Source organism: Meriones unguiculatus, chromosome 6 (assembly GCF_030254825.1).
Source record: "Meriones unguiculatus strain TT.TT164.6M chromosome 6, Bangor_MerUng_6.1, whole genome shotgun sequence".
Lineage (NCBI taxonomy): Eukaryota > Metazoa > Chordata > Mammalia > Rodentia > Muridae > Meriones > Meriones unguiculatus.
The window spans coordinates 45,499,074-45,523,124 of record NC_083354.1 but is presented as its reverse complement, the minus strand read 5'-3'; the positions used below and the strand labels follow the sequence as shown (position 1 = coordinate 45,523,124).

The 24,051-nt window shown below is 43.3% G+C and overlaps 1 long non-coding RNA gene across 1 annotated transcript in view; it reads right to left on the bottom strand.

The window, feature by feature from the left end:
- LOC132654664 (uncharacterized) overlaps nt 1-24,051 on the bottom strand; it is a 58,481-nt gene that overhangs the window by 7,534 nt on the left and 26,896 nt on the right. The window contains exon 2 of the long non-coding RNA XR_009592331.1: nt 5,014-5,351. This is a non-coding gene — a long non-coding RNA (uncharacterized LOC132654664). The remainder of the gene's footprint in view (nt 1-5,013; nt 5,352-24,051) is intronic.

The following is a 24,051-nucleotide window of genomic DNA, read 5'->3' as shown; positions in this document are numbered from 1 at the left end:
TATGGGTCCAAGAAAGGTTGGTTACTAGGGAAAAGGTGTGTTGTTTTGTTTGTTTTGTTTTGATTGACAAGCTTGGGTTATATAAGCCTTTGTTCTCCTGTACTTTTCCCATGATGAATCTCATTTTAATCATATACATGCCCGTTTGTTCATATGCATAAGAGGTGAGCAAGGGATTTCCTCTAAAAGTTCACAAAGAAGACAGTCTTCCTTCCTGTGTGTGAAACCAAAACGGGTCCAGACTGGATCTACTCCTCCTCCCAGTTCCCAGATATGTTCCAGGATGTGTTTGACCACACAAAGAGACCTATAAAGGTTACTGAGGAGCTATATGTCAAAAGTTTTCATTTGATCATAGCTGGACGCATACAGTTCTCAACCATAATGTTAGGCATTTCTACACTTTGTGTTTGCACCTATTTCTTTCTTTCAGTGAGACAGGCTCTAACAAAGTTCCTTGGGAGATGAGGGCTTGAGTTTGCCATCCTCCTGCCTCAGCCACCAAAGTTGCTGGGATTGCAGACCTACACCTCCAATCCTGGCCAAGTGACATGGATTTTTATGTGTCTGTAGAGATAAAACTTAAGCTTTTCAAACCTATTTACTTGTGAAGATGCTTTGTCTGCTTATAACTCAAAGACTGCTGTTAATCAGGCCAATTTGTTTTTATGGGATGCTGTTGGGTGTTGGGTTTAGATATTTTAGGTAGGGGAATTCTGGAGATGACAAGAAGATAGCCGAGTGTGCATCTCAGTCTTACTTCTGACTGAAGTGGAGAGTGAGTTGAAGATCTATTTAAGGCAGGAGAAGGGACAAGGTCTCCTGGGTAATTGGCAGACAGAGGAGGATGTCTGAGGACTGTCCCGGAAAGCCATACACATATATGAACTAATGGTGAATTGTATATGGACAAAAACGTTTGTGAGAGACATACCTTTTAATCCACCCCTCTCCCTGGACGATGGAGTTGGCTGCCAGGTTAAGGACAATGAAGGAAATGGCAGGAGAGACTGGGTAGGAGTTTGACAAAATGAAGGGAAAGGGATATGTGAGGAGTGTCCTCGAAATCCGGAGAGGAGAATGTTAGGGGTTAGGAGGGCTGAAGGCTGGTTTGTCACTTAGAAGAGTAGGTTTGGGTAGCAGAGGTCAGGGTGAAGAAGTGAAGATGGGAAAGGAAAGGACAGAATGAGGAGGAGGGGAGAGAAAGGAGGGAGAAATAGTGTTTGTGGGAAGAAGTTAGAAACAACGGTGTTCGCCATCAGATGCTCCATCTACTGTGGCGCCTACTAAGGCCGCAGTCGCATGGCCTTGGACAAGTGTCTTCATCCTGCATTTGCAAGTCCTTAATGAGATGTTTTGTTTCCATCGATACGCTAGCACATTATTAAATGCTCTTAAAGGTGTCTGTTGTATGCTAACCACCCGGAAAGGGAAATTCTCAGAACAAGATTTCATTATTTTTAGCTTCGTGGGAACTGTCACGAAGCACCCCGTGCTTGTACAACAGGAAAGTGAGTCTGAACTTAAAACAGACTTAAAAATCTCATTAGTACTGAAGCCACAGAGGCAAATTAAATAAAGATTAGAGGAGAGCCAGGAGAGTGAGAATTGGTGTCCTTAGTATTTGCTGTTATTTGTCGCCCTAATTACCACCAAGGCTGTTTAACAGATAGTGTGGTGGCTTAAGGAAGCAAACGACCTGCATGTCTAACTGGAAGTAAAATAACTGCTCACTCCTGGGAGGTGTTATTTCTTTTGACTCCAAGGAACCAGCTGCTGCTATGAAAACAGTTAATTGGATTTTTCCACTTCCCTCAGAAAACGTTTCTCAGTCCATTCCCTTCTGCGCTGGAAAATTCTACACTCAAAAATCTCATTTTGTCATCCAGCTATTAAAGGCTTTAAGAAGAGCCTGGGCTTCTAACTACTGGGTTCCCACCCATGTTCCATTTGCTCTCAAAAAAGTAGCCGGAAGGCTGATAAGTAGCCAGAAGGCTGATGTTTTGGAGTCTACATTAAAGTGAGATAAGACAGTTTTGTCAGTTCTTTGTGTGTGTGTGTGTGTACATGTTAGTGTATGTGTGACACATTCCTGTGACAGCCAGAGGTTGACATTAGGTGTTTTCTTCCTCAGTCACTCTCCCCTTATGTTCTGAGACAGTCTCTTGCCAAACCTAGAGCCCACAGATCCAGCTACCTTGAGTGGACTCCAGCGATCTCTTGCCTCTGTGTCCTGACCTCCAAGTCCTGAGGTTACAAGCACTTGCTGCCTTTCCCAGATACGTATGTGGATGTCCACTATGCTGGCAGCTCAAACTTGGGTCCCTATCCTTCTTGGCAAGCACTTTACCGATTAGACCATCTCCCCATTCCCATCATCTCTCTCTGTGTGTCTGACTTTTTTCACTTAGCCCAGTGTTCTCCAAGAATAGTCAGGGTGTATTCTTCTTAAAGGCTGAGTAATACTCCATCTTCTTTGCCCATTTATCTAACAATGGGCACTTTGGTTGCTTCCATAACTTGGCTATTAATGATACTTTCGTGACCATAACGGAGCAGATTTTTCTACCAGGATCTGTCTTCGTTGCCTTTGAGATTGCTGAGCGGGATGACAGATCTGTTTTTAATGTTGTAAGGGCCCTCCACATTGTTTTCCACAGCAGCTGCACAGTTTGTATAGCCACCCACAGCAAAGGAGTGTTCTCCCCTTTTCACACCCTCAGCCATACTTGCTATCTCTTGTCTAATGGATCCTTGCCATTCCAACAGCTGTGAGGTGGTCTTTTGTTGGGGGAATGCAATTATATGTTCTAAAGGCTGAAGGATTAAACACCAACCGAGAACACCATACCTAGGAAATCTATCCTTCACAAATGAAGAGATGATTTTTTTTTATAATGAACGTGAAGGGGTTTCTCACAGGTGTTCTGCATAAGAAATGCTAAAGAGAACTCTTCACAGTGAGAGGAAGGTAAACAGCAACATGATAGCATTAAAATATTTAAATTTGCTGATAAATATGTAGACAGAAAAGAATATCGTGTTACTACTGTATGAGTAAGTAAATTTGAATTAGTAAGAAAATCTAAAAGGGATGAATTGTTATAGGCAATGATATCTAAATTATGTTAGTGGTGTATAATATGTAATTGTAAACTGTGACATTAATGACATTGAATATGGAGAGGGAGCATGCAAGAGAAGTTGTTGTAACCTTTAAATAGACCGTTACAACCCACACGTATTCTGTGTGAGCCTCTCATGACCACAGTGGAAACATCTGTGTTGGTTACAAAAATGAGAAAGAGAAATGGATCAAAATCTATCAACACAGAAAAGCAAGGGAAACACAAAAGACAGCAAGAGAAGGACAGAAGGAGTAAACAAACAAAAACAACCCAAATCCTTGGGCAAACAAAACAGTCACCAGCGTGGCGGACAGCCCTTCCCTATCAACAGCTGTAAGTGTGAGGGAGCTGAACCGCCCACTGGAGCTGAAAGAAGGCAGGAGGGGTTCTAGTTGGGTAAAGAATGCTGACGTCAGTTTAAAAGCCTGCCTCTAGCGAGTGCCTCTCAACCTGTGGGGCGTGACTCTTCTGACACTCTTCTGTCTCTAAAAATATTTACGTTGCCATTTATAACAGTAGCAAAGTTACAGTTATGAAGTAGCAACAACAATAATTTTATGGCTGGGGGGGAGGGGGTCACCGCAACATGAGGTACTACATTAAAGGGTCTCAGCATTAGGAAGATTGAGAACCGCTACTCTAGAGGCCTAGATGGTCATTATATACCGATGACTGGGTAGATTCAAACGGGAAGGGAAGTGTCACAACTATATGTATCTATGCCCTTGGGATGAGATCACCTAGCACATAAGGCGCACGCTGCCAGACACGAAGGAAGAAAATGACAGCATTACAGACAGACCATCCACACAGAGTCAACCTAAAAAATATCACTTAAAAGCACTCATGCACACGCACACACACACACACACACACATCTACATACAATTACAGGAAGATATCTGAGTGTATCCTGAAGAAATACAAAACCAGAAAGTTTTGCACAAGTTGAAACTCGATAGCAACTTCAGTTACAATAAAAATTTGAAAATAATTCATGCGTACACCAGAGAAATGGTTGGGTAAATTATGGTCTATTATGTTATTTATCCTGAAATTATTTAAAATATTGGGCTGGAGAGATGGCCCAGTGGGTGACACAGCAGTGCACACATATGTAATCCCCTATGGAGAGCTGGGAAGGGGAGGCGGGGGACTCCCCAGGAGTTCCAGGACCAGCTAAACAGTCTTACACGGCGGCAAAGAGAAACACATACACACACACACACACATGCACACAATTTGTGACTGAGGGTAACATATAAAGTGATTATCACTCAAAGCTGAATAAATAAGGCAGAATGTATTAAAATGTAAATAAAGTTAAAATTACATGAACTTATACATATGAACTGGAAAAGGATAAAGGGGCAGGTAAAGTAGTTGATTTGTTACAGCGTGTCAATGCGCACACAGTTTCTTTGCCGGGGGGAATGTTGTTTTGTATACTTACTGTACAATAAACATAATTATTATAAGCATGCTAATTTAGAATAATATTTAATAATACATTTATTATTTATTATATGATGATGATGATGATGATGCATCTACTGTGCCAGAAATTCATGTTAGGGTGAACAGGAGAAAGCCATGTGTGTGTTTGTGTATATACGTGTGTGCATGTGTGCAGGTGCTGATGTAGGAATATATATATATATATATATATATATATATATATATATATATATATATATGGATTTTTCTGAGACAGGGCTGCTCTGTGTGGCTGTTCTGGACTCACTTGGTAGACTAGGCTGGCCTCAACCTCGGAGATCCACCTGCCTCTGCCTCCCTGAGTACTGGGATTGAAGGCGTGAGCCACCGCGCCCAGCTTCCTTGTTATTTTTTTGGGACAAGGTCTGTCACTGAATTTGGAACTCACCAGTTCACCTACGCTGACTGCCCCTCAGACCCCAAGGATGCTCGCTCTCTCCATCTCCCCTGGGGTTACAGACACACCCAACTCTCTCCACGGGTGCTGGGAATCCGAGCCACTGCGCTCCAGCTTTGGTGACCGGCACTTGACCACAGGCGCCACCTCCCCAGCTCCGCTGTTTCTTCTAGCGCCTGGAAACATCCCCAACAAGCCACAGCGTTCTCCCCGAATTCGCTGGGCCTCTGCATACAGCAGGATCTTCTTTCCCTTCACATCCTGGCGTTCTTCTCAAGGTCCTTACTATAGATCCTGGCTTCTGTGACCCTGAGAAGAACACTCAGCTTCTGAAAGATGATAAAAAAGAATGTGAAAGGCAACTGGAATTGCAAGGATGCAATCGTTGGCGCGAAGCCTGGGTTAAGACTGTCAGGTACAGTAGGACACCTCTGAAAGCACAGTAGCCTTTTCGCGCAAGAGCGGGGTGTGGGGGAGGCAAAAGCGTGCCTTTGTGCTAATGTAGGTGACGGGGCCGTGACGTTTTTCCCTCCTCTCCCGACCAGAGCTTTCATTTCTCTCGTTCCAGTTCATTCTGACAAGGATGAGCAGCCTAATTACTTTTTTTGTCCTGGCTTTAATTGAGTCCCTTTCTCCCTTTGCTTAAACTCAAACATTATATAATTGTTTGCATTTTTTTTTTTTGACCTTCCCAATTATTTCAGTCTGGGAATTTCTACTGACAGTGACGGCAAAAAGGTCTATTTTCCTGCATTTTGAAGACTGAGTAACCTTGTTTAAAAGTCAGTTAATCAGCAACACTTGAAAGAGAGCTCTAAAAATGTTATTAGCATATGTAAATCATTAATCATTTCTATATTGTCATTGCAATTGACCCCCACCACTTGGCTGTCGAGGAGAACTGAGTGATTGGGGGCACAGTTAAAAAACTGAAAACTAGCCTATTTAACATATCAACCTTGGGGGAATTTTTAAGTGACAAACATGCAGGTGCTGAGACTTATTGTTTCTTTGTAATTTACATAATGTGAGGGGATACTTTTTCTCAACAATTGTCCTAGTTTCATTTCCGTTGCTGTGACAAAGCACGGTGGCCAAAACGCAGTTGAAGGGGGGAAGGGTATAATCCATCATTGAGGGGAAGTCAAGGCAGGAACTCAAGCAGGCCAACATAGCACGTCTACAAGTCCAGAGCAGAAACTCTTCCCTGGTGGTTCTAAATTGTGTCAGTTTACAGCTAAAAGGAACAGGACGCTAGTTAACACCCAGCATTGCTTACACAACAATTAGAGTGTTTTAGAGTCAGTTCAGGTAAAGAGAACAGCCCTTGAAATCAGAGAATACGGGACTTTAATCCAGTAGCTGTTACGTCATGCTTTAGGACAAGTTAGTTAACCCTTGGGTCCTCGGATTCCTCATATTGAAGATGTGAGTTTACAACCTCTATCCCTATTATCAGAGCCAGAGGACCAGGGCGCCTGCTTCAAGATTGTGTTATAGATTTGACAACGAAGCTGTATCCACGAAATCTCAACAATATGGCTGCCGAAACAAGACCTGAACAATGACAACACCCGTTGTTATGCCAACATGGATAGGGGAATCTATCCATAGATGAAGAGCTATAGTCAGTTAAAGATGGTTGAGGGAGAGAGAATTTAATCTTCAGAGATGAGCCCCTTAAATGGCTATCCAATACCAAGTGGCCAGCCCTAAAAATATATTCATACAAGCAACCCTAAGTGGACCCGAAAGATTGTATTTATATATTCATGTATATATCTAAGAATAATACTTTACAAATAAGAGACCATGAATTTGAAAGGGATGAGTTGGAGGCATGGGAGGGGTTGTGTGGGGGGTGGATTTAATTATATCTTAATTAAAAAATGAATAAGGTCCTGGTGGCTCACACTTTTAACCCTTTAATATCAGAACTTGGGAGGCAGAGTCAGGTAGACCTCTTGAGAGTTTGAGGCAAGGCCTATTTTATATACCGAGTTCCATGACAGCCAGGGCTACACAGAGAGACTCTGTCTCAAAAAAGAAAAGTATAATTGAACCATTGGGAGCTCCACATGAACTGAAATGCACAGATGACATGCTTCTGCTATGACAGCTTCTTGTCAGAGCTTTAGCATGAACTGCGCTCCACCAAGGTCATTTTTGTGCTATAACATTGTTCTCCGTTAGGCAAGGGCCCAGACTTTAGTGGGAGCCCCGGAGCTTGGCTTCCAGAAATAAAATGGGGTTCCATTTCTCTCAGAGGCAGCTAGAGTGCTTTTAGGGTAAGGCTGGAGTGCTCTAGGCCAGGGTGTAGAAATAGTTTTCCACAGAGTGTTACAGTTTAGCTCTTTTAGAATGACATCGCTGGTGGCAATGGAAGCTCGGGTATTCCAAAGCCTATGACCACACCAAAGCGTATCGTTAAACTGTATCATTTATAAATTGCTGTGCTGAACGTGGCAGAGGTGTGGGCAGAAGCCCATGCCTGGTCAGCTTGCAGGCAAGACACAGGTCTAGCAAGGGCTAGACCCAGCGGGCCAGAGGGCAGGCCCAGGGAGACACAGCCCTGTGGGAGATAAAAGAGGAATCTCAGATTGTCTTGAAGTGAGAAAGCTTGTACCTTTATTCGTATGAAATCAAGGGCAATATAAACCCTGGGCAGGGGGAGGGATTTCGAGGGTGAATGTGTTTGATTCGCTGGGGTCAGGGTGTCAGGGATACTTAATGTTCCTATCACAAGAAGGAAAATGCAGTACTTAAATTACTCTAAGGGTGAGGGGAGAATCTCCAAGTACAGTTGAAGGCCACTGTAGCAGGGTGGGCATTTCTAGGAATTCCTAGATGCTTGCTAGAGCAGTTTCCTTATCAGGGAAGGGTCTGGTCTACAATCTGCCCTGAGGGCTATATGATGTTCCTTATAAGACCTGGGTTCACCCAGATCAGGGGAGGCCTCTGGAACCCCACTGAGAAAAGGGTGTCTATCATCATAGGCCAAGCACAAATAAATGGCTATCCGGAGACTAAAACCTTATCCAGCAGAGCCCACATCACATGATGTCCTGAGGACAGAAGAGCTTATAGAGAAGAGAGGGAAAATGTCCAGAGGATGAAAATAGATCACACTCGAGGCGGTTGGAGAAGTAGAAGGGATTAGAGTAGTTTTAAATCTACCACAGGTGTAAGCATAAGCAGCCCGCTCTTCAAATAAGCAAGCAGGTGTTGGGGGTAAAAGGGAATAAGAAGAAAAACCCATGTGCTTAAATTGTAACAAAGATCTCACCGAAAGAGCTGTAACTGTTTAAATTATCTAATGTATATACCAATAAAGACACAGGAGGCGTAAACTGAGGTAAAAAACTGCGGGCTCAGTGAGGTAACTTTATTTTCTGAACTATATACAAAATATCTATTTACAAGCCTGCTTCTACAACTACTAGCTCTTTAGAAATCTTTATCTGTGTCATTCTACCTAGCTAGTTTACTTTTCTCTTTAGCACCTCTAAACCCAAGAAGGCTTGTTAGCTCTCGTTCCTAGAATTTTGTTTTCGCCTGTGTCCTGTCAACTGCTTCTCTGTAGTTCCTGCAAGCCCAAAGAGAGGAACTCTATCTCTTAACCAGAGCTCCTTCAAAAAAGGGCTCTTCCAAGCCAAAAAAAACAGACCTCTATCACAGGTCCAATTGCTTATAAAAAATGTCTCTAGCTCTTTCCCTTACACCGTTGGCAGTTCTAACCATGTCACCTTTAAGACAGGTTAGCTCCAGGCCACCCTCACACGAGGCCTCTCCCAAGCAACTTGCCTTGAAACAGTCAGGAACTTGCCACTCCTCAGCATTCCTGTCTGGAGGCGTTTAGAGACACACACAAATTGCCTCTCTTCAGGACATACCTAATTGCATCTGACAAACGCAAGCAATATCTATTTAGGCTTTTTTATTTGTGCTAACAATTAGGTTTTTCAGGTACATTAATCAAATGTTCTGTAACAAATAGGGATTCACATTTAAAATTGTGAATCCCTAGACTAAGTTTAGAGAAGATTTGAGACTTTCTTTAATTTGCCTGTGTGGCTACTTGTATAATAATGTCGCTCTTTCCTCCCCACTTCTTAATAGCTCAACACCCTTGCATATCCATCCTTCCTTCAGGCAGCCTAGAAACTTTGGAAAGGGAAGCTCACCCTCATTCTGGTTTCAGACATGCGTCCCAATTGCTTTAAATACTTATTTTTTAATCTATGTTTCATGTGTATGAACATCTTGCTTGCATGTCTGTGTACCCCATGTGTCTGGTGCTCATGCTGGTAAGAGGAGAGCATCAGGTCCCCTGTAACTGTGGTTATGAATGGCTGTGAGATATCAGGTGGCTGCTGGGAGTTGAACCCAGGTCCTCTTTGAGAACAATGAGCGCTCTAAACTGCTGAGTCATCTCTCTAGCCCCCCAGTTGTCTCATATTGATGTTCCCATCAATGGGATCAATGGATCCAATTGATCCATCACGTGGGTCAATGGTCACCCATTTGGCTCACAGTTTCAGAGGGTCTCAGTTCACTGTGAAGGGGCAGGCATGGTGGAGGTCAAGGCAGCAGGAACATGTCATAGACTCCTTACACCAACAGACCAGGACTCACAGAGACCAGGTGGGACTCAGTTTAGACCTGTCTCCTTTGAAGATTTCCTGGCCTGGAAAAATGGCATCCCCAGCTAGAAAACAAGAGTCCAAAACATGAGTCCACTGGGGGCATTGCAAAGTCAAACCTTAGTAACGTGGTCAGTGACCATCTTTCCTGAATTTCAAGGGAGGGTATTCTAAAGCAAGATGACCTGAAATAAGTAGGAGACATTAGGACTTCAGTGACCAGTTCAACTGTAGCCCTCCAGAGCTTTAGATTTTGCAGCTACATAAGCCTAAATGCCTTTTACTGTGTAAACTGATTTCTCTTATTGTGGCTGATAAAGTTGTAATGGAAATGGAGAGACCATCCAATCTGGCATGTCCTCTTTCTCCTATTTTTCATGTATGTTTGTTTCTTTCCCCCCAAATGGACTACAAGCATCCTCAAGAATAGGGTTGATGGGGACTGGAAAGATGGCTCAGAGGTCAAGAGCACTGGCTGTTCTTTTAATTGTTCTTTTCAAGGTCTGGAGTTCAATTCCCAGCAACTGCATGGTGGCTCGCAACCATCTATAATGAGATTTGGTGCCCTCTCCTGGCCTGCAGACATATATGCAGGCAGAACACTGTATAAACAATAAATATATATAATCTAAAAAGAAAAAAAGAATAGTGTTAACAAGTTTCGTTCATTTGGATTCTCCCACCAAGTCTGACAGCATTAGCCTTTGTGTAGGAGACTCATAAATGTTTGTTTGCAGAGGAGCATGCCTAGCTGGTCTTTTTTCAGATCAAACTCTAGCAGTGGTGCTCAGCGGGTACTCGTATTGGCTTTTTGGTTATCTCCAAGCCTCTTTCTCACACTGGGTTATCACTGCCATTATCTGTCAGACTGAGAAAATGCTTTCAGAAAATGTGTTTGCTAACTTTCACTCTGCTCTCTGCCACTCCAGCATTAGCCAGAACCTATACTGTCAGGAAAGAAAAAAAAATTAAAAAAAAAAAGTTTCAGGGGTATCCTACTGAAACTATCAAATCAGTCATAGCTCACTTTTAGGAGGTGCTAAATATCCATAGAAATATAAATTGCAATTCTCAGAGCTCTTGGAAAATTAATATTTTAATTCAGCTTTATAGATGGGTTGCTATAATAGAAGAGATGAACTATCTGCGGACTTCAAATAGCTGTGATGTTACCATTTGGAACAGATCTATGGGAGTGAAAGCCATGTGTCGGACGAATGTGATTAGCACAGTCAATCATATGCTATGGGCTTCAAAAATTAGTGTGGACAGAATAGCAGATCTGGATCCTCTGCGGGATCTAGTCATCCTGCTGTTCTTAGGTATTTGTGTGTGACCATCACTATTACATGTCTTCAAACAGTGTTCTAAAAAGGCAGAGGCAACAGGCTTTCATTTTCTACCCAAGCAAGTTCTTGTGACCCAAAGCTCTTATAGATAATTTTTGCACATGAAATTAAAAAAAGTTAAACATTTTATTTTATGTATATGAGTGTTTTGCCTATGTGTGTGTCTGTGCCCTATGGGAACATCTGGTGCCTATTGATGCTAGAACAGAGTGTCTCACCTTTTGGGACTGGAGTTATATAGATGGTTGTGAGCCGCCAAATGGGTTCTGAGAATTGAAAGAATAGCCAGAGTGCTTAACCAGTGAGCCATCCCCTCTGGCTCCCACGGGCAATAACTTAATGAACTCTGCATCTACTTCAACGTTATAAAAACCATCTCTGTGATTATCTGGGGACTGGAGAGATGGCTCAGAGGTTAAGAGCAATGGCTGCCCTTCCTAAAGGTCCAGAGTTCAATTCCCAGCAACCACATGGTGGCTAGCAACCATCTATAATGAGATCTGGTGCCCCCCTCTGGCATGCAGGCAAAATGCTGTGTATCTATTTTATTTTACTTCATTTTGGGTTTCTTTGATGCATGTGGTATATATGTGTGTATGTGTGTGTGTGCTTTTGCACGAGGAGGCCAGAGGTTGATGTCAGGTGTCTTCCAATATCTTCACTTAAAAAATTATTTTACCTTATGCATATGGATGCTTTGCCTGCATGTATATCTGTGTACTATGAATGGGTCTCTTATCCAATGAGACCCGAAGAGGGTGTCATTCCTCTAGGACTGAAGTTACAGAGAGTTATGAGCTGCTTTGTGGGTGCTGGGAATAGAATCCAGGTGCCCTGGAAGAGCAGCCTATGGCCTTAAGCATTGATTCATCTCTCCAGCCCCTCCTGTTATATTTTGAGGCAGAATTTCTCACTGGAGCTCACTAGTTTGGCTAGACTGGTTGGCCAATGAGTTCCCAGGATCCACCTGTGCCCATCTTCAAAACACTGGGGATGTGGATGCTGGAAATGCAAACTCAGAGCCCCATGCTTGCATTACAAGCACTTTGCTCACTGAGTCATATCCCCAGGTCCTAATTAGAGTCTTTTGAGGCAGGGTCTTACTGTGTAGCCCAGGCTAGTTTTGAATTTGCCATCCTCCTGCCTTTGTCTCCTGGATGCTGAGCTTACAGGTGTAAGTCCCAACCTCTAGATAAAACATCCATTTCAAATAACAACATTATTCTTTCCCCTACCGCTAGGCATTCATTCATTCTCTCAGGCAGAAGGTTTTAAGAGTCAGAACAGTTTCTAGAAATGTCCACATTTGAAGGATCCATGTATTAATGGAATCACGCTTCTCTGTGTTTGCCAGTTAAACTAAAGAACAAAGGCAGACAAAAATGCAGTTTTGTTGCCAAGTTCCTGACCTTAAGAGACTTACAAAGATGGGCACATGTTCTCAGCCTAGAGAGGATTACAGGCCGCAGAGAAAAATGAAGCTGTCAAGTGTGGACAGTGATTTCTTACCACAGTGCCTACTGCCCTTTTCCAAAGACATCCAGTGGCCTTTGATAAAACTGTTAGTTGCTTCCTTAGTTACTTTTCATCACTCCCTAGTTGTAATAATGTGCTTGGTTTCTTGGCCACAGTCCTTTCTTTGTGCCAGCTGCAACTTCACCCACACATTTGTCAACACCTATAGTATGTTTTAGGCAATGTATCCATAGTCAATGAGCTCCCGAGTGGCAGAGCTAGGGCTTGAACTATACATGTGATCTCAAAGAGTCTATTGTATTTTATTTGTTTTTAGGAGTCTATATTTTCAACGACTGTTCTCCATAGTCTCATTGCTGACATTCCAGAGTCAAACTGACCAGCAAAAAGGGAAAAATTGTAACTTCAGCTCAGCAATATGCTGGTTTGTAAACCCAAACTGATCTGCTTTGATTTAATGTTAAAGTAACTTTTATTTGCCAGATTTAATTGTCATCTTGGAGACTTACTGCCTGTTTTCCAAGTTAGGCCTGGTCCTGGAAGCTTCTAGCCTTCATACGAGCTAATCTAGGCCTAGACTGTTTTCAGCCTCTGAGACTTACTGCTTAATAAGCTCACCCTTTCCAGTTCTTTCTGTGCTCTGGCTTGTTGGTTCAACTCAGCTGTTCTGGCTCAAACTCTGGCTTCTCTCAAGTTCTGACTGAATGCTCTGTTTGACCTCAAACTAAGTCTAGCAATCTGTTCTAATCTTCTGGCTCCTTCTCATTCTCTGGCCCGTTTTGTCTTTATCTGTGTCGAGCTTGTTTTTTCTTCAACCTGTCTCTGTAAAACTCTCCTGGTGAAATTGTCTCTGAATTCCATGAACTGGACTGCCACAAACTCAACTCCCTGCACTGCCTCTCAGCCAACTCTCAGAGAACTGCATGCTTCCGTGCTGAGATTAAGGATGCGTACCTCCATGCCTAAACCTAAGCTTTTCTTTTCCTGAAACTTGCTCTATACCAGGCTGACCTTGAACTCAGAGATCTCCTTTCCTCTGTCTCCTGGGATTAAAGGTGTCCCTGTATTCCACCTGAATCCCACAGACCTAAAATATCTTTGGATGTGGCAGCCGTGTTCTAAATTAAAATTTTCTATGCCTTAGACTTCAGTTTCTTTGATGGGGGGGTCTCTAGTTTTGTTTTTGTCTTTGAAACAGGACCTTATATATCTCAGGCTGGCCTTGAACTCATAGTGTAGCAGAAGATGACCTTGAACTTGTTACTTTTGCCTCCACCTCCTGAGTGCTGGAATGGTAAGCACATATCACGACTTCTGACTATGGCATTCATCTAAAATCACAGTTTCAGCCCTTTTCCAATCTGTGCCAGGTTTCACGGTTTTTTGTTTTTGTTTGGTTTTGACTTCATGCAGTCCTCAGAGCTTCGTGCTTACTAGGTTACCCCTCTACCAGCAGAGAGGTGCCCAGCTCAGACCCAGATATCCACATCAGCTTCCACTCCCTCAAGCCATGGTCCCTGTGGGAAGTGTCTGACCTCCCTGTGGGTTTGCTCACTTTTCCAGCTCTCCTCCATGTCACCTTCTTTGGTTTTCTTTTGGCAAGTATCCTACCTTGCCTTTGAATTCTCTCTGTTCAGCCCAATTCTCACACGATCTTCATTCCACTTCTATCTTGCAACCACCAAGTTTCCAAGACCATGCATCATTCCCCAGTTCTCCATATACTAAAATAACAACAACAACAACATTATTATTATTATTATTTTATGAGCCCATTTATCTGATTTGCAACTTTCAGACTTCAGGCCTCATCCGTGAAACAGCGACCTTACCGTCCATCCTAGAGACCTCACAGGAACTGCACAGAATGCTGTATTGGAGAGCTCTCTGAAAGCAATAACACACTAAACAAACGCTAGGCATTATTAGCACAAGGAGCACAGCAGTATCTCTAAAATATGGACGTGGAAGCGATTTCTACTCTGCATCATAAACCATCCCAGGAATTACCTCACTCTGCTTCTGTTCTCCAACACTTAGGAGCCACATTTACAGAAGCAAGGGTTGATATATAGAGCAGAAAGAACAGACTACATTAGGAAATAAAAGCTCTTGATAGCCACAGGCATTTGATATGTGCCTCTGAAGACTTTCAGCACTTGTGTCAAACATTTCAATGCCCTTATCAAATTCCCTGGTTTCTTCAATGGACTGGGAATAATTATGCTCTCTTAAATTAAGGCAGATATTACAAACGGGTACCCTATCAGCTGAATTTGGCTCTCTGATGTACATCATTTAGCAGATAGTAAGTAACGGTTAACAGATGGCATAGGCTTGCATTTAGATGGTGTTATAGGTCAAGTTCTTCTGGAATCAGACTCTGAGCCAAAGATCTGGGTCCAAGTGGGTTATTAAGAAAGAACTCTCAGGCCAGGCAAGGTGGAGCACTCCTGTAACCCCCGCACTTGGGAAGAGGGGGCAGGCAGATCACGAGTCATCGTAGACTACATAGTGAATTCAAGGCTTGCCTGGACTACATGAAGCACAAAGGACTCCCAGCAGAAGATGCTAAGCGGGTCAGAAGGCAAAGCAAACAGGCAGGGAGTGCCCCGGGTTCAGCCTGATGCCACAGGGAGGACTGAAGCATCGGATATAGCTCAGAAGGTGTCCTGCCTGGAGTTAAAGGTGGGCATGCATCTCAGTGTCCAGAAAGGGGGGGGGGCGGGCTTAAATCCAGACTCTTCCCTGTCCTGGACCCAAGAACACACTTCTGGAAGGTCAAAAGGGGGTGGTGGTGGTGGTGGAATATTAATAGCAAGCCGCATTGCAGCTGAGCACTGTGTAAAGAGCTGGCAGACGGCACTCAGGGGTCCAGCTGGGGACCAATCAGGTCCACCACAGATGGGAGGCATGCGCTCTCATTTGCCACAGCCCCTATTCCTAATTCCCACCTATGCTAGTTGGGTTTTTCTGTCAACTTGATATAAGCTTGATAGTCATTTGGGAAGAGGAATCCCCAGTTAAGGAAATGCGCTCCACCCCCCCCCCCATCAGATTGACCTATAGGCAGCCCTATGGAGCATTTTCTTGATTAATGATTGATGTGGGAGTGCCCAGTCTATTGTAGGAGGTACGACCCCTGAGCAGGTGGTCATGGATGATATAAGAAAGCCAACTGAACAAGCCATGAGGAACAATCCAGCACAGCATTCCTCCAAGGCCTCTTGCTTCCAGGTTCCTGTCTTGACTTACCATGAAAATAGACTGTGGCCTGTCAACTAAATAAACTCTTTCTCCTCCAAGTTGCTTTTGGTAATAGTGCTTTATCACTGCAACAGAAACCCAACTAAGACAGACTCACAGTGTCCCAAGTTCCATAAACCCCTTGATCAATTACAGGGTTCTAGGGTTTCCCTAATGGAGGGGATTGGGCATGGCACTGTCCTTGGAAGGCTGCCTCTTGGCTAACTGAATTGGACTATATCTAAAAGTCCACTGCCCCCATCAGATAATGGAGAGTGCATTAAGGTTGGTGGGGTGCTGGGTTGAAACTCTTTTCAAGATTCCCTTCATCTTCCTTGTTACAGTTCAGCACTTATTTGGCCTGACTGATAAAGGCATAATTTTATGTAATAGAAAATTAATGAGATAATACAATGTCAGCTCTGAAAATGTGGAGGCCATTGGACCCTTTTCTTAACTTCCTCCCGATGAAAAGAAATTTCAAGAAGCTGTGAACCTCTTATGTGTGGCGTGATAATCATGATCATGGAGCTGACATGTAATAGAAGGCTCATGACCCCATGGAGCTGCTTTGCCTAGGGCTCTGCACAGGGGTCACTATAAAGCTGACTCCAGAGAGAGATAGGTGAACGTGTTAGAGTGAGCTCCCGATGTAAACGCTAAATTGTGGTTATAACCTCCTGAAATATCTTATTCTACTGAAACTGATGAGCTTTGAGGGATAGCAGCTACAGGTTATTACACAGAAAATGGAGGGCATTAAACATAATTCTCTCTAGGATGCTCTTCTAATATCTCCTAAATGTGTTTTATATCTTTAACATTTTCCACAAAATCACTGCAAAAGGTCTAGCTTGGTTTTAGTCCATTGGCTCTGACAATTGATGTAACCAAGAAACTGGCTTATACCTCACATTTAAAAACTATAAATGCTTCCATAATGATAACCTCTGGAAATATTCCAGTCATCATTTTGTTGTGGATGCACCTCTAGAAACACAGGAATACAAAGTCAATGAGACAGTGAGCAAACTTAAGTACACTGTTATGCTGGGCAGAAGGAAAGTCACAAAGTTTTTAAGCAACAAAAACGGTATGAAGGGCTGAGAGATTCTGATTTAGGTTGGAGGGACATCTTGAGACGCTTCTCACTTTAATAGTTTCCAAAACGAAAGCAAGAAACGTGGCCTGGCTGCTTATTGAATGGGTTCTCAAGAGTAGACTAAGGAAACTCAGCCTGTCAAAGGACTATCTTTACAACCCGTACCTAGCATTGTGGCTTACTCACTGGCTCTGGGGACCAGAATTCTCTTTCGTTATTATTTAGGAATAGGTCTCTTTCATGAAGGAAGGTCACTTTAGATACAATAGGCTAGGGCTGGCCTCCACCTTTTGCCCCACGTGGCTCAAGCACAATTGTGGGTAGACCAGAAGACCAGATTGTTAGTGGGAGGCAAGATGAGAGATCTGGTTGCTGACTTGTCACTCGCCAAGGAGTGAACACCAGGAAGCACCAGAGTGGGCAATGTAGAAGTCATAATTTCATGGAGAGGAGATATCAATAGAAATGGCATCTGTTAGCCCAATGTGGTGGTACCCATTTATACTTGAGAGGTAGACGCAGAAAGATTATGAGTTCAGAAAAAAAAACGTTGCTTATATCATCATAAGTAACAGAAGAATGGGTGAATGTAAATGGCTACCTATCGTATATACTTTTGGATACATTCAATTTAAGAATAGTATCCATTTGCTTCTGAGGCCACATGAGTAAAAATAATTTGCTAATATTAAACAAAAGCAAAAAAAAAAAAAAAACAACCCTCTGAACTCAGGACAAAGGAGCCTGGGAATGGACTAAGGGTAAAATCCAGAAATTAAACTAAGAGGGCCCAGGTTGTCTCGGGGGATGAAAGTATTGGCGGCTGTGGCTGGGGGCAGAGTGGAAACCCGGGAAGGCACCACAGGGGATCTGAGAGTAGAGACAGGGCTCTGTTTTGACAGACCTACACCGGTCTCAGAACAGGCTGGGAGCAGCAGCTTCTGGTCTGAAATAAAGGAGAGCCACACTCAACTGCTAGGAAGTCTCGTGCTGTTCTCCCATCCGTCTTCATCATTGACATCTGATGGAGTCCTTAGATTCACATCAAACTCTGTGACAAGTGATGGTAGGTATAAATTCTTTGGTTCCTAAACAATACTTAGGTAGCCCAGATGTGTAGGCCAGCCTCCCTTCTCCACTAGAAAGCAGTGTTCCTTTAGCTACAGGGGATGCAGAAGACTAAGGCTGGCCCTTAGCATCCTAGGATTTGGCCTTCTGTCCTTTGCTTTCTACTAGCCACCCCAATTATTTTGTTGTCCTGGCTTCCTCTACTCCATCTATCTGTCTATCTATCTATCTATCTATCTATCTATCTATCTATCTATCTATCTATCTAGTGTGTGTGTGCGCACGCGTGCGATCTGTAAGAGCATTATCTGGTGCTTTGTATTTGATTATTAATTTGCTCCCCGAGGCCTGCTTGCTCTCTTTTATGACCCTCATTGACCTCAAAATGACATTTGTAACCTTGCCTAAGAGATTATTTCTGATTGGCTGATTAAAAGGCCTAAACCTGGGCAAGGCAGAATGGGCTAGGTGTGGCCAAGTCTGAGGACTTTCAGGGGAGGAGGCTCATGAGAAGGAGAAGGAAACATGCACAAAGAGGAAAGAGGGAGAGGCCGCCATGGGTTAGAAGGAGAGTGTAGCACGTGGCCCGAGTGGACGGAGAAAAACGGCCAGATGAAGAATAAGCAAGTGTTTATGGAATTATGAACGGGTAGTAGCTCAGATAGGAATGATTAAAACAGATAGCCTGGGGTAAGGGCTTAGAAGTGACAAAGGTAGTTTAGATGGTTAATATCTGCCTTGCCCCAGGTAAGGTAAAGCTATTGTGAAATCTATCAGGTACCTGTGTCTTGTATTGATCATGATAGCAGGTTAGATATACTGCCCTAATCATAATTTAGACTAATCATAAACATTGTTAGACCATACCTTTAAATTAACAGGTATCTCTCACAGGTCTTTGTTATTACCAGGTCTCTCCTTCTCTGGAAGGAGGAGACTTCCATGATGCTCAACAAATAGTCTGGTCTGGGTTGCCAATGAGCTTGGGGTATCTGTGTGACTCCACCTCCTAGTGCTGTGATTGCAAGTACACCCCACCCCACCCCAGGCCTTTTTAACCTGGGTTCTGAGTCTCAAACTTGAATCCTTATGTTTGCAAGACAGACAGGCCATCAGCTGAGCCTCCTCCCCAGTCTTTTTAGTTTTATTTTAAAAACAAGGCTTCGTTCTGTGGCCTGGCCCAGAATGGCCTTGGATTCGTTTCAGTCCTCCTGCGTCAGCCTCCTAGATGCTGAGATTCCAGAAATGAACCATCACCTCCGGTTGCTGGTGTGTGTCTGGATTTCCAACAATGTGCAAGCCCCCCACCGTCTTGTTCTGCCCCGCTGACCTGTCAGTTACCCCCAAACTGTCACAGGAAGCCAAGTAGATAGAGACATACCAGTTACAAAAGGGTTAAGCAACTGTAGCAGAAATGAATAGGAAGAAAGGGTGAAGAGACAATTTCTCCCTCCCCACGTGGTGGTGGGAAGGAGTGCCTTCCTCTTTGTAATTTCTGGCAGGAGGCACAGGCGGACCACTTCCTTCTCTTAATGGGCCTATTATTACCAAGCACAGATAGGCCTCCTAAGCACATTATTTCCAGTCTGGGGTGGTGGGGTGAGGGGAGGAACACAATAAAACAAACAACCCAATTAAAAAAAAAATCTTCAGGAAAGAAAGAGTTCTTCAACGAGCACAGTCGTGACCTCACGCCTGGAGTCGGCGGGTCTCCGTTGATTGTGTGGAATTGCATTTGATTTCTGTTCTGCTCTGCTCCTACGTCTACCAGAATAACCTCTGTAATGGTCTTTAATGACTAATTTCTTTTTCATAACATAAAAGACTCTGCAGCGCATTGAATTCTTTCAGTTTAGCAACGTGCAGCTGTTCTGTTCTCTGCAGCTGCAGCCCCTCCGACTGTAAATGGTTCATAAATGTTACTTGTGATGAGTAAGAGACACTGAGTGAGGCCTCTTTGCTAGTCTTTCTTCTTCTATCTTTTTCTTCTCTCTTCCGCATCTCTCCACTGTTTCTTTCTGCAGAGCCCTGGTTCTCTTAGTTAGCTTTTGAAACAGGTCAAGCTGTCCTAACTCATCTCTGGGCTTGCTGCCCTCCAGGGAAAGCGATGGGCCTCGTTCCTTACACTCTAGCGGGCAGAGTCCTCGCCTGGAAAACCTACTCTTAGTTACCTGTGACGCAATAGACTCAGAGTTTAAAGAGTGGCTTTTCCCACACTGAGCGTGGCAGGGGGATTACAACCTAAATTCCCACTGGAGCAGGCAGGCGACTTGGAAATGGTGAGGGTGTGGATGAAGCAGAGTTGGGGGAGTTCATTGCTGTCTAAATTAGTGCTGCCACTTAATTCAGGCTTGCTGGGGAATACCTGTGAATCCAGCACTAGGCAACCAGGAGTAGGGAGAGTACAAGTTCAAGGCCGCCCTCAGCTACACACTGAGATCCTATCTTAAAAGACAAAACAAACAAACAAAAAAAAAAAAAAGAAAGAAAAGAAAAAAGAGAAGAGAAAGAAGTGGACAAGAGGGAATGAAAGACAGGGAGAGGGGGGAGAGAAGGAGGAAAGAAGAAATGAAAGGAAGAAAATGTTTCAACATGACATTTACATACATGTATATAATGTACACTCATTATATTCATCACCCATTACCTTCTTATGCCTCCTCTTTTCTCTCCCACTTATCTGCTTTCTCTTCCTAAATTATTCCCCTTATGTGTCTATGTCCTTTTTCTTCTAATCTGGATTCCTCACATGAGAGAAAATATACATTTGTCTTAGAATATGGCCTGTTTTGCTTAACACAAAGATCCCCAGTTGTACCCACTTTCTTGTCAACAACATACTTTTATTCTTCTTTATATTTGAATAAGATGCCGTTAGTACACATTATCTTTATCCATTCATCCAGCAACAGCTGGCTTCATAGCTCAGCTATTGTAAGAATTATTGCCAAAGCCATGCCTGTGCTCACTTTGACTTTGTCAGGCACATACTGATGAAGGAAGACTCCGTTCTTTTAGTGACACAGATCACCGTCAGCCTCCCCTGGCTTTGCACTCCCCAAGAACTCATTGTGTTTGTGACTTTTATCTTCCTGCCTAAGAGTCTCTTCAAACAGTAGAATCACATCACTGATGCCAGTGGTAGTAAAAACTCATCGCCCTAGACCAAAGTTATCAGAACGTACCATTTGGGGACATGAGAACACAAGCACCCAACCTCCTCCAAGAGAGGGTGGGTGCAGCCACTTTACAAATGTACAAGGGCTGAGCGTGGTGGTGCTGGCCTTTAATCCCAGCACTCAGGAGCAGGGGCAGGTGGATCTCTGTAAGTTCCAGGCTAAGCCATGAGGGAGAGCCTTTCTCAAAAACATCAATGGACCAACAAAAGGAAAATACACAGCAGCGTTTGGAGCAGCGTCAGCCCTAAAAGCCCAGACTAGAAATAAGTAGCTCTTATTTGAATTGTTGGCTCCCCAAATTACCACACCACCGCCACCACCACCACCACAACCACCCCGCTGACAAAACACCAGTGAGAACGAACTATCCAGACTGGCACTATAATGTCTTTGACTGAGTAAGGTGAATTGGGACATATACTCGGATTCCAAAGTTTGATTTACACTACCATTGTATTGTAAGGACATGCCTCGGTTAAGACTAGGTAAGAATATGATAGCGGAGGAGCTTGAGAAATGGCTTAGCAGTTCAGAGCTCCTTCTGCTCTCCCGGGGGACCAGTTTGGTTTCTAGCACCCACATGGCAGCTCACAACTGAGTACATCTCCACTTCCAAGGGAGGAGGCACTCTTTCCGGTTTTCACAAGCACCAGCCACGCATGTGGCGCACAGACGTATATTCAGGCAGAACACCCGTACATATGGAGTACAATTTATTTCTTTTTCACTTTTAAAAGGCTGTGGTATAGGGGCTGGAGAGATGTTTCAGTGGTTAAGGGTATTTGCTGTTCTTCCAGAGGACACACACATCTTTAAAAAGAAATTTTAAAAAATGTATAATGTAATACCTGAGTGCTGACAGCCTCAGCAAAGTAAGGCCTATGGTTTAAAAAAACTAGTGACACAATTTATTGTTTGAAGATTTCTACTGAAGTTCCTCTCAGTAAGTCCTGGGATGAATAATAAAGTGGTTTTGTTAGCAGCTGTGTGAGGTAGGTGCCCTTCAACGCTGACCCCTACATTAGCATAGCTTCAAAGTGTCCTGTCCATTAGTTTCAGCTAATATCTTTCTGGGGAAACTGAAACTGCACATGTGCAAGGTCCTAGCTTTGATCCTCATTACTATATGTGTGTGTGTGTGTGTGTGTGTGTATGTGTGTATTTCTAAATCTGAGAGTGTGTAAGTGTGTGTGTGTGTGTGTGTGTGTATTTACAAATGCCTCATGCATGCTACAGGAACGGCTCTGCCACCAAACCAGGTCCCCAGCCAAAAGGCCAGGTTTCAGCCAGGTAAAGTAAGCATAAAGCATGCATGTGCCAAATCCTGTTTAGTTCAGTAATAAGGAAAACAGTAAGATGCTACAACTTGTTCAAAGAACCATTTAAAGAGCAAAGATTCAAATAATTCTTAAGAGAATTTTCAAGTAGTTTAAAAATAGATTTGCCTTTAAAATGATTCTATCATCTATCTATGTACCTACCTACACAAGAATCTCTTGCTGGTTGTCTATAACTAACAGAATCATCAAAATTTCCAAAATGAAACAGAACAAATAATAAGGGTAAGATAATTTTTTATTCTACTAAATAGGAAAATAGTTTATAGGAGGATTAATAAAGTGAAAATTAACAATAAATTTTCTTGCAGAATGTAAAAAAAAAAAAAAATAAGTTCAAAACTGGGTATGGTGGTTCATTCATGTGTTGCACCCAGTGAGAGCCCAATTACCGGGCAGGCAGATGAAGGGAACTTGGGAGAGTGAACTGATGCAATAGCAAGAGGTTTATTCAAGCCATTGTTTTTTGTGGCTGCCCTCCAAACCATTGAGGAACAGCACCGAGAGACAAAAGCCTGGAGTTTTTAAAGGGAAAAATGTGGGAAGCACAGGGGTGGGAGTTTGCAAGCTTGGCAGTTTAGGATTGAGGGAAGAGGCTATAGGGTGGTTGACTTTTAAAATGATTGGTTCATTTTAGGCACCCAAGTCCAGTCACTCCCTCCCAGGACATCTGTACCAGTTGCCAGGCAACCCTATCTGGTACTGCATTTCTGGACATTCTTCCCCATTGGAGTGGAGACCTTTGGCATTTCTTTGCAACAGAGTGGGTCTTGTCTCAATTCACCTGCTTCTCCTTTCGTCCTTCTGCTTCCTGGAAAAGCACTGGAAGAGCTTAGTTTAATACGGGGTATAAGATTTATAAAGAAACCTGCAAAACTAGCCTGTTCCTTTCACATGTATTCCCAGGACTTGGGAAACAGAGACTGTTAAGATCATCAGGGATTCAAAGCCAGCCTGGGTTATAGACTGAGTTCCAACATAGCCTAGGTTACAGAATGAGACCCTGCCTCAAAAGTCAAAACAAGATGTCAATAATAAATGTAGCAAAACAAGTTCAGACAATGAGAGGCAGGAACAGCTTGGGTGAGAGAACTAGAAAGAATTCTCATCTTTGGAAGTCTGCTTATACATTTTCTGAGTACACACACGCACACACATGTTCATAAAAGTGCATAAACATTCTTGAAAAACGCCACGTTTTCAGGAGTGCTGCGTTCTCTAAAATGTTGCCGTGGAAGGAGTTCTCAAAGGCTATCTATTTTAAAAATAAAACCTGGTGCTACAGGAATGAGACCTTGACTACTGCAAGAGACAATCCTGTCCTCCTAAGGTGCAGCAATCACCCCGTCTTCACCACCTCCTTTTCTACTCTGATGGCTGGCCCTGCTTCCGCCATCTTGTTTTGTTGTGTAATTAAAAAGAATCTCATACGAGAGCCACTTGTGTGGACCTCCACCAGGATATCAAGGTGCAACTCTCTGCTCATTTGTCTTGTGAGTTTTCTCTCTCAGGCAGGGGGAGGAGACATAGCTGGGTTTTTGATCACCAGCTAGGAGGAAGAGGGAAGAACTCTGGATTCCACAAAAGGTACAGAGATTCATTAATAGCACACTTTGGTAGATGAGGCAA